Here is an 11,778-nt window from a genome sequence, read left to right on the forward strand (position 1 = left end):
ACAACCTCTGTTGAATTATATTGCAGTTGTTCATGTAGGTGTGTCTTCAAATAGATTGTCAAAGTGGATGGTCTTATTCATTTTTAAATTTCTTTCAGTGCCTATCATATCAGAAATGTTCAATAAACATTTGTTAAAGGAATAATCGAGGCACTCTCTTTTCTTGGACTTAAGTCTCAGTACCATGAAAGTTTTTTTTTCTTTAAGAGGACAAAGGGAGATTTAATAATTTTGTGACTTGAAAAAAAAGTTAGGTATTCTGGGAAGTTTTGAGTCTGGCCTTGCAAATATCATTAGTACTGCTGAACAAGAGCAAACTGTCCAAGTAGGTAAAGAGCCCCTACTCCACCACCTCTGCTTCTTCTGGGATCCCCTGCATTCATAATGGCCTTTGCTTTCCCCAGCCCAAACTGCTGGCCATCCTCCTCAGGACTTCTTGCTCCATGCCTTTCCTCACCCACTCTTGTTTATGGAAGTTTAGTGATTACTGCACTCAATCGAAGATGTAACTGGGCTCTTCTGGTCCCATCTCAGGTAAACAGTCTGCACTGTAGCATCTGGGAGAAAAGAGGCTTTGACTCATAGGAGGAGTTTACTCCAGTGCTGGCAACATCATAACCTTAACCAGGACAGTGAAGGAGACATTTTATTAATGATGAGCCTCCTCCAAATCAGCCTGTTATGAGTAAAGGAGCTCTAGAAATGAGTTCTGTCAACTATCGCTGGATTCCTTCATTCATTGTGGTGTAGTAAAAAGAGCATAGACTCTGAAGTCAGGAACACCTGGGTTTGAAGTTTTTCCCAAAGGTCCTGCTTTTGTTGTTAGTGCGCAATTTCCAGCTATAGTATGGAAATGATGCCACCTATCTATGAAGTGGTGTTGTGAAGGTTAAATAAAACAGTGTTGGTCAACTGCTTAGAAATGGGCATGGTACACAGAAGTACAACATCAATAAAAGACATAATTACTACTATTTTTCACCTATTCCAATTTTAATTGAGGGCTAACTTCATACTAGACATTGTATTGTAGCTGAGTCTATTCGTAATCACAGGTATTTATTTGAGCTCAGGTTTTTGTGCTTGTCAGCACCCAAACCTTTTAGCCACTTTCCTCAAATAGCTTTCCACTTTATGGTTAGGATCAATTCTCCTTGGGCAGAGAGAAAAGGATGTATGTGGAAAAGGACAAGACTGTCATTGGGACACAATATTGATAACCTGTCCTAGAATGCAATGTGCCACCATGAAAATGATTTACAGACTAGAATCTGCCAAAGTTAATCAAGGAGTATTAACAGCTTGTTGAAATTCCTGATATTTAAAGGTGGGGGAAAGAAGAGGCAAGCAGAAGAAGGAGGCCATTTCATTGCTAAAGGGTTTAAAGGCATAAATGTAAAAAGCCCATAATGTTTAGCCTGGATCATCAGCTCCAAAATATTGTGAGTCGGCTCAAGGTTTGACACTGATCTCTTTTCCTCAGTTAGTAGCACATCTGAATTTCTTTAAAAAATGTAGTAAAGGTTCAAAATGAAGACCCAAAATTCTCAACTTAGACCACAAATACTGCTGTGTAACAATGCTGGAGTGCATTAGGATTATTAGCATACCACCTTTAAGCAATTTTCCCCTAAATTAAGAATATTTCATAATTGAAATCTACTGGAAGACTATTTGCTCCTTTTCCTATACAGTTTCAATGGCTCGTTCTGCTCTATATGTTAATAGCACACGCTGCTTCTATCTCTGCAAGTAGAATCTTTCTAAGACCCTTTCGTAGACCTTTGATTAGCTCTCAGTTGCTTGAAGGCAGTAAGTCAGGGATCATTCAGGGACTCTGTCACCCTCAAAAAATTGAGCTGACTTCTCGAGGGGAAAACTGCCAAGTTTCATTTTTGGATGAATTTGTTAAGCAAAGATTTCATTTGGCATACATATGGAAAATTGCATTATCTTTTCCATTTATTTCACTATTTAACCAATAAACATCTCTTCCTCAAATGAACCCTGTGGTATAATTTTTGCTATATTCTTTCCCTTTTAAGTGTGATGGTCAAGTTATAGGCACTAAAGTTGATATTAATGTTGATGGGATCAGATTAAGTTTAAGTGCAATTTTGAATTTATCACAATTACTTTATTCAACCTTAACTATAATTGGAAAATTGTGACAAAATGCTTAATAGTATTACATAAGGCAAAAATTTTATGTCCTTGCACAAACAGTTTAACTTGACAATCTAGCAAAATAATAAATTATGAATTGATAATGAATATATCTAAAATTTCAGGCAGGATTTTAACTTCAGTTTAAGCAATTTTGTATTACAATGAAACGAATTACATATATAGCTTGAATCTTTTTTTAATATTAATCTTTTTAAAAACATTATCTAGAGCAGTGCTTCTCAAGCTTCAGTGTGCTTTAGAATCACCTGGAGGGCTTGTTAGACATTGCTGGTTCTCCGTTCCCTCCTCCTCCAGCCCCCACCCACAGTTTTCAATTCAGTTAAGTTTGGAATTGGGGCCTAGAATTTGCATTGCTAACAATTTCCCAGGTGAGGCTGCTGCTGATCTAGGATATACCTTGAAAACTATTGATCCAGGCATTGTGGCATAAAGAAAGAAGAGAGTCTTAGGAAACGGGTTCTTGTACCATTGGCTCCTCCACATACAAGCTGGGTAACTTTAAATAAATTTTCTTTTGGGTGGGTGATATTTTCATTTATGAGGTAGGGATAAGAATGCTTTTCCTCACCACCTTCCGTGGACAGGAGGATCAAATACTGCATTTTGGACACCGAACAGGAACTACTCAACAAAACTACTGGTTCTTCTTAGGTTATTATTTATAAAAGGGTACTTTGAATTAATTAAGAAGCCCTGTATTATAGAACAGGAATTCAAACCTCTCAGTTTTCTAAGAGTTGTCTTAATTTACATGCTGCATAAATAGTAATATTAGCAGAGATGCTCAGGACTTCAATATATAATCAGGTCAGAGAAGCTGATTACCGAGACAGTAAATTAATCTTCTTTTAGTACTAATTAGCATAGAAACTGGGTTTCGAGTCTGCATTTACTTAAGAAGACCTCCATCTACTTCTCTTATTTTTACTCCTTTTGAAAACATCTATTGAGGAGCAACTGTGTGTTGGGTGCTGAGTTAGGAGGTGCGGTGGCAGAGGTGTGTTCATTGCGCTCACAGCCTGTTAAAATACTTCCTTATAATTCAAAGTGATAACTGTTCTGTAGAGGAATGTGCTAAGCAGAGAGGAAGCACAGAGGAGGGAAGACCTGATTCTGCCTGAAGGGGTCAGGGAAGCCTTCCAGTTAATGTTGCTTTCTTTAAAAAGTGAATGTAGATATATCTTTAAGTCACTTCCAAAGTCCCAATCAAATGTATCTTTCCTCTAATCCAAAAGAAAAAGCAGAGTTGAATAAAGAGGAAATGCAGTATTTATTTAAGGAAAGCAAATGCCTCACAGTAGAATACGATTTTTTTTTTTTTTTCATTTTTAATACTCTTGCTTCTCAGGACTAAGTAGGTTCGTTCATTCATTCACACACCCACTCACTCATGCAGTCTTTATATTATTACAGTGATCTAGACATTTCAGGGGCTTTTCAAAGCACTTAAAATCTTGATTGTCATGGTCAATAAGGCCACATGCAGTATGGCCATGAAATGGCATGATATGGTCACTGCCTTCCTCACCTCCTTCACTTTTCTCTGCACTATCTTGAGCCACACTGGTTACCTCTTAATTCCTTGATCAAACCATCTTCCGAAATGCAATGCCTTTGTGTTTGTCTTTTCTTCCGCCTGGCTCTGTGTAGCTAGCTCTTCTCATCCACTGGCCTCAATTTATATGTCGACTTTTCAGGATGCATATCCTGCTACCTGAATCTAAGGTACCCTCACTCTTATAATCCTTTATCAGACCACTGAGTTCTGTTCTATTGTAGCATTTCACAGGTTTAAGTGAAATGCTGCTTGTTTGTTATCTTCCTCCCTTATTCCTTCCTGTCTCCATTGTCAAGCACAATTATTGGCATAAAAGAGGTTTTTAATACCCATTTTTAGAATGAATACATTTCAGTGTCAAAGAAGCGGTTATCGGGTGAAGCTGAGAACTTTTTTTTTTTTTTTTGGGCTGGAAAATTAAACAAGTGCCCAGCTTTTGAATAGTGAGATGAGATTGGAGTTTCAGAGCTTCTTCCCTGTGACTTGGCTCCCAGGAGGAGAAAGGGGAGTTTACATTCCTGGAACACAGACATGGCACCTACTGTCTCTCCTTTGCCTCACTAAGCAATCAGTGCCCTTTCAATAAGGGTTGCTGTAATAAATTGAGCACCCACAATGCATAGCATTGGAGTAAGTAGGTAGGCTATGTTACACTTTAATTCAACTCAAGATATTAAAAAAATGTTTTGTACTTACTAATCTGGGAGGCAATGGGTTTTTATATGTGGCCCCATACTTAAAAGGCTTCCAGCTTAGTTGGGGAGATAGCAAATATGGTCAGGTAATTTTTAAATCAAAACTAGAGAAATTTGTAACTGTAAAATGGAATGAGAAAATTGGACTTTGAATGCTTTGGGACTAAATGTTATAGTCTTATAAAATTGCTGTATTCCTACTGAAAACTAGCCATGATTTCTGATGTGAAAGAACTCATGACTTTAGCTAAGGCATCCTATTGTCTAGCAGAAGTTTCTGCAATAAAGGAAATGTTTGATAATCTGTGCCATCCAATAAGGTAGCCACTAACTACATGTAGCCTTTGAGCCTCTGAAATGTGATTAGTGCAACTGAGAAATTAAATGCTTAATTTAATTTATATTAAATTAAAATAATCACATATGGCTAGTGGTTATTATATTGAAAAACTCAGGTCTGAGGGGAAGAATTTTTGTCCACTGAAAGGTACAGCAGAACCAACTCTAATGAAACATATGTTGAAAAATCTAATTATCAGAAAGTGACTTATTAGGAATAGCACTGTGGCACAATATGTTTATTATTATAAAATAGTAATTCTGAATAATATATTTGGACCATCTGTATTACCTTTAAAATGAGGTGGCTTAAAGTAATGTTTGTTTCTATTTTTAAAGTATGTATTAGTGAAAATACTCCATTTCTTGAGTTTGCAAACTTTGGTGCTGAGACTTCTATAATTTTCAGATGATTGTGATGACAGAAGGAAAAAAGTAATTGGAATTGTAGTTGAAGTGGATACTCTGCAGAATTTTCTTTTACTAATTTAAATAAATCAACATCTTTCCTTGTATGTAAAATTTTTGAAATAAATGCAAAATTGTCTTAAGAAAGGGCTCATAAATATCCATGTACTTTCTGGATATCACTTAGTGAAAGGGCATTAGAGAGAGAGAAAGGGAGAGGGTGAGAGAGAGGGCGGAGGAAGGAAGCTGTAGAAAGCAGGGTATTCTGCTAAAATTTGGGAATAGTCTCTAAGGTTAGAGGTCTGTCAAAGACATAATTTGCATAATCCATTTATCACAACCCATTCAACAAGTATAATCCAGATCAATATCCCACCGGAATCTAATCAACCTCCTATAAGGACACAATCATTCACCAACCCTGCCTACCTCACCCACCAATATCTCTTTACAAATCTTGCCTCAAGTCCCATAGAATATTGAGCAACCCTAACTCATTCCTGCAAAGTATGCCTACCAAAACTCACAAAACAGAAGGTCTTAGAGTACTAAAAGCTTTTTACAAAGAGAAAACCCCAGCCAACTCACTAAACAAAATCTGTCTGGCATCCCAAGTCAATATTGTCATTACAGAAAATGGAGGCAGTTTTATATGGACAGATTGAAATAATTTTCCCCGTTTTGCAGAAAAAGAGTGATGAGATTTTGAAGAATGGTCCTAATTGTGATTGTAATAGGATGTATACCTTGTCTGGCTTCTAATAACTTGTTTTTTGATGTTTTCTTTTTGAGTTTTCTTTGCAACAAAGTTCCTGCATCAGGTCCCATTGACTCAGTTTTGGTTACAGGAAGTAACAAGGAAAGCAATAAAATTTTATACTCCTTGTTGGATTATTTTGTTTTGAGATGGAATGGCCTTTGCTATTTGGCAGATAACTTTTTTTTTTTTTTGATATGTTGTCTTACTCTGTTACCCAGGCTGGAGTGCGGTGGCGTGATCTCAGCTCATTGCAATCTCCTCCTTCTGGGTTCAAGCGATTCTCCTGCCTCAGCCTCCTGAGTAGCTGGGATTACAGGCATGGGCCCCATGCCTGGATAGTTTTTGTATTAAAAATTCTATAGGTAGAATGAACTTACGACTTTGGGAAAAGTTTATCAAAATGTAGAAGCTGGCACCACCATAGCCAGTCAAAGTACCATCCTGAAGAGATTGAATGTGCAAGACACTATCAGCTCCCAAATAGACTCACTGCTCAATGTCTCTGAATTTCTCAAGTGTGTCTGACAGTCTGACGAATTGCTGCTGTTTCCTGATTGGCAGGTGGGGGCAGGTTGGGAGGTCTGAGAAAGACTCATGCCTGATTCTTGAGAACCACCCTTGTGCCCAGTCAACAGAAAGGCTGGGCCCAAGAAGAAATGTCTTCTCAGAGAGCTTGCTTATCTGAAAGTTGTAGTTGCTGTTTCTTTACTAAAGAAGTGGGTGGCCCAAATATCTTTGATCTGCTTGCCTTTTCTTCCCCACCTGCGAGCGTGAAAGATTCCTAACTTGGTGGCCCACGTAAATGGGTTTTGCAGCATGTGTTCAGGAGCTGCAGGCTTTGATGAGCTGTATGGCGCAGGCTGCTTTTAGGTGATGATTTAAAAGTGCTTTGGTGGGCATAATATGAACCAGTTTCGATGTTTAATTGGGGCCCCTGGACAGCTGTCACAATCCTGCCTGGAACTAGGGAGGAAGAAAAAGTAACTAATGAAATTCACATTGAAAATTAAACTATCCCATTTGCTGGGGATCATTACTTACATGAATGACAAAATGAATATTTTATGTTGACAGCTAAATTGGTTATTTTTTTTTTAAATAAAGGGTTTGGTTCAGTTATAGAAGTATAAATTTCATCAGAATCTCATTCAGGAGCTTGTTAGCTTGTTAACACTTCTCACTCCAAATGCATGCAACTCTCATATGTTACAGAAATACCAAACTATTGATGAATCATAAATGGCCAATTAAACCACATATATTTGGGTTTTAAATAATCTTTCTTGTAATACATTTATTTTTCCCCCCAACCTGAATTAGCATAACTAATAAGGATGTCTCCAAAATTCTTTGATTGTTAAATCAGATTTCCCATGTGGTGGGGTGGTGGGAGTATGTGGAGTGTGTCTCTTGGGAGGCTTCAGAAGGGGTGGAAAGGTGAGCTGGTTCTTGGAGCAGAATGGCTCAATGGGTCACTTTGCAAATTGTCAACCCAAACTGGCTTGGTCTTTCTCAAGAGATCAGAATTGTGTTTCTACATATGGATGTGAGTATCTGTTTATAATAGGGGATTTTTCTTTCTTTCATTGTTTTTTTTTCTGAGACAGAGTCTTGCTGTGTCACCCAGGGTGGAGTGCAGTGGTATGGTCACAGCTCAGTGCAGCCTCAACCTTCTGGGCTCAAGTGATCCTCCCCTTCAGCCACTTGAGTAGCTGGAACTATAGGCACATGCCACCACACCCAGCCAGTTTATTTTTTTTTTTTGTAGAGACAAGGTCTCCTTATGTTGCCCAGCCTGGTCTTGAACTCCTGGGCTCAAATGATCCTCCTGTCTCAGCCTCCCAAAGTGCTGGGATTATAGGCGTGAGCCACTGCACCTAGCTGGGGAGGTGGGTGTTTCTTTTAACAGCTGTTGATGTATTTTCAAAGTTCACTTGGATTGAGGATCTAATGTAAAAGACAGATAAAATAATTGTCTAGGATCCTAAAGTAATGCTCAGCCCCAGTAGGGTGAATCAGAAACTTCAGACCAGGGAAAGGACACTCACTATGCCTGAAAATAAACATTTGAAGTATTATATTAGCCACTGTTTTATTATCTATGGTTCTGTTGCATGGAGGGCTATCAAGTGCTTCAATAGGACGTTGAAATTGAAAATGCAAGTTGCACAGTATATAGATGTCCTTTTGAATATTACAATAGTTTAATTGACATCACCCAACGAAAAATGTGTAGAAGGCTTAGATGTCAAAATAACCAATTCTTGGGTGGTTTGGAAGGCCTGTATGCTGGCGGCCCTTTGGTGTTTATCTTAGCTGAAGGGATTCATTGAAGGGGGAATAAGCAGATGTTCTGGAAGAGGTACTTAGAGCCACATATATGATGATGGGGAGCAATGTTTAGTTTACAAAAGAAAAGGCTAGAGTGGACAGAGTCAGTGCAATTGTGGTTACTCAGGAGATTTATACAAAATATTCCAGAGCAAGAACCTCCAGGGTAAGGGTAGGCCTGGATCCCAAAGCATGTAGAGTCTGAGCCAGATGCCTGAATTTGAGTCCCAGCACAGCAACTGGGCAGTTATTTAGCATCTCTGTTCCTTAGTTTTGTTGTATGTAAAATGAGAATCATATCTGTACCTATCTCGTTAGATTATTATGAGGAATAAACGAGCTGTTATTAGTAAAATGCTTCCAGTAACATCTGCACATAGTAAATACTATCCCAACGTACATACATGTTTGGGGTAGCATGATGTACTTAACAGTTGGACCAAGATTGCTGCTTAGAACAGAAATGGAAAAGATGAATCAAATTGATTTTTCTATTATGCTGCCTAGCAATGCATGCAAACATACCTTTCTTCAGAGCACATATATGTATATTCAGCTCCTTGTCCTTGGAGCTCCCCCAGGTGGGGGTTGTGGAGATACAGGTCCTGGTACAAGTTTCCTCAAGAAGCCACCTTTTGGAATCTAAGAGCATGAAAGACCTTTGGGTTTACATCTGACAAGTGTGAATACCAGGTAATCAAGTAATTGGTACAGTCTGGGAATGAGAACATTAGTTCCGGTCAGACAGGTAAAACAAAGTTAAACCATGCTCTACCTTTAAAATGAAAACCAGTGCTGTTTATAACAGTAACTGAGAGAAAGACAAAGGAGTCAGGCAGATGAAGACTAAAACTCTAATTTTATTCTTGATGGAATATAGATGTTGGATGGAGATGTTGGATAACACAGTTGAGGGGGTATAGGCAATGAAGGACTTTCAAAAGCCAAGCCCAGAATGGGACAGAATTACCTATCCCAGGCAGCATGGGAGAACTGCAAGCAGGATGAAGTGAAGCTGAAACGAGTGTTCTCTAGGGGTAGGTAGGCTCCCAAGGGAGGGGACCAAGTGGCCAAGAGACCCATGACCCATGCCTACATCTTTCTCCTAAGTTGGTGGTTCTCAATGTATCGTCCCAGGTTCCCTGAGTTCATGATGATTTTTATAATAATAGTAAAACCTTTTTGCATTTTTACTCTCTCTCAAAACTGTATGATATACTTTTTCAGAAACTGCATTGCAGATCATATTGCAAAAAGATTGAATATAGAAGTTGATACTTAAATTCATCTTCTTTTTCTTAAGTCAGGCATTAAAGAGATTTGCAAAAGTGTAAAGCAATGCCATTTTTTCCTACTATATTTTGTTGAAAAAATATAGTTATTCTTTCACAAAATGTTATGTATGTTAACATATACTTATTATTGCTATCTTAAATGTAGTTCTCAGTGTTAATTTTTAACACAGAAAACATCAATAAATGTTAACCCTTACAACTAAAAGCTTTTAGTAGTCATTAATGAATTTTCAGAGTGCAGGAATTCCAAGAGTGAGAGAGAAAAGTTTGAGGAACACTTCTTAAATAACCAATCAGATGTTTTGCATCCTTCCCTGGTGTGGAATAAATGTGGAGAGAAGAGAAGCCAGAAGGTGTTAGTTTAGAGTATTTTCCATCACAGAAGTGATACCCACCCCAATGCCACTCTGTGAGTAATCCTAATGACACTGAGGTACCAGATGCTTAAGATGATTGCTCCATTGTTTGCGAATAATGATGCCACTGGAAAGTAGGGTAAAAACTCTTTCAATTTCAAATGTAGTGACAAGTTCTTTGCCCTTTCTGTGGATGGGGGAATAGGTAGCAGCTAAGAACCTTAAACTGGATTTTGAGACAGGGAATTGTATTACAGGATAGAAGACTTGTGTAGGTTAAAGAGAAGTTTAAGAAGGACCATGCACGTCTGGACATGGTGGCTCATGCCTGTAATCCCAGCACTTTGGGAGGCCTAGGCGGGTGGATCACCTGAGGTCAGGAGTTCAAGACCAGCTTGGCCAACATAGCAAAACCCTGTCTCTACAAAAATACAAAAAATTAGCCAGGCATTATGGCTGGTGCCTGTAATTCCAGCTACTCAGGAGGCTGAGGCAGGAGAATTGCTTGAATCCGGGAGGTGAAGGCTGCAGTGAGCTGCGATATCGTCACTGCATTCCAGCCTGGGCGACAGAGCTTTTTTTTTTTTTTTTTTTTTTTTTTTTAAATCATACACACAAGATGGTAGACCAGGAAAACAGCTTTTCTGCTTGAAAATTACCTCTTGACTAGGAATGACTTAGATACCCTCAAATGCATTGCAATTTTCCTTTCATATTATTCTGTTACCTATGATGCAAAAGCCTTCTCTAGAGACCTCAGGGGATAGTGATCAATAACTACCTTTGCACCAACTTGGGGAATATTTTTTCACACTAATTTTTTCATTTGGTATTTATTCTCGGTAATCTAAGGTGCTTTGAGATAGGGGGAGAATATGCTTTTAACATTGTAAACTAATGCATATGCTTTAAGTGTAGATTGGAAACTGAAACTCATTTGTTGCAGATGCAAATAAAGACCAAGTTTTATCATATCTAGATAACCCGATACTACAGGTAGCAGCACCCAGACATTGTGGGGTTGAGTATTTGTTGCATAAATGATATATTCTGGAGTTTTGTCTCAAAATTTAAATATTTAATGTGACATCAAAGTAGCATTCTCCTCAAACGTGGATTTGTAAGCCATGAATAACTGAATATAAATCACTAATTAAATAAATAATAACTAAAGGAAATGTTTCAACCTAATATTTTTATTTTTCTTTCTGAAATGACAGGCACACATGCATAGGAGTTAACACACTGACCATCTACAATGAGGCAGGAAGGGTTTTAAGTAGAGCACATTGATGTTTAATTCTCATAACTACCCTCTCCACTAGTTTATATTATTATGCCGTTTTTATGTATGAAGGAACTGAAAACCTAAGAGGTGGGAACAGGGTCTGATTCCAGGCAACTGACCCTGGAGCCCAACACTAGCTTGTACAGGCCCCGCAGTCAGTGGCTGGGCATGTTGGAAACAATTCCCTTTGCGGCAGTTGAGACAGATTGATTCGGTTTATTTTCATTACTGTGTTCCCTTTGGAGGATGTGATAGTATTGACTGGTTGTGCCAAAAGTTCTTGCAACTCTTTGGCTGCCAAATGTCAATGAGAGCCTCACTCAAAAGCTCATGAAATAAAATCTTCCACTTCAGTCTGTTCCTCTGCAGGCTGGGTACATCTTCTCTGGGGTTTCTCAATGCAGAGGCACAAGAGTGTATTGGAGCCAGAGCAGAATCTCCACGAAGGCATGAAGGGTGAACACTCCTCCATATGTTTCTTCTTTTTCTTTTCTTTCTTCCTTTCTTTTTTTTCTTTTTTTTAATTTTCAGCTGTTTTCCTCTTTTTTTTTTTTTTTT

General features: G+C 38.3%; 1 pseudogene; it reads left to right on the forward strand.

The window, feature by feature from the left end:
• The first annotated feature begins 384 nt into the window (after positions 1–384).
• Positions 385–11,778, forward strand: part of LOC108288685 — a 12,859-nt pseudogene continuing 1,465 nt past the window's right edge.

This window comes from Cebus imitator, unplaced genomic scaffold, assembly GCF_001604975.1.
Source record: "Cebus imitator isolate Cc_AM_T3 unplaced genomic scaffold, Cebus_imitator-1.0 Scaffold382, whole genome shotgun sequence".
Taxonomy (NCBI): Eukaryota; Metazoa; Chordata; class Mammalia; order Primates; family Cebidae; genus Cebus; species Cebus imitator.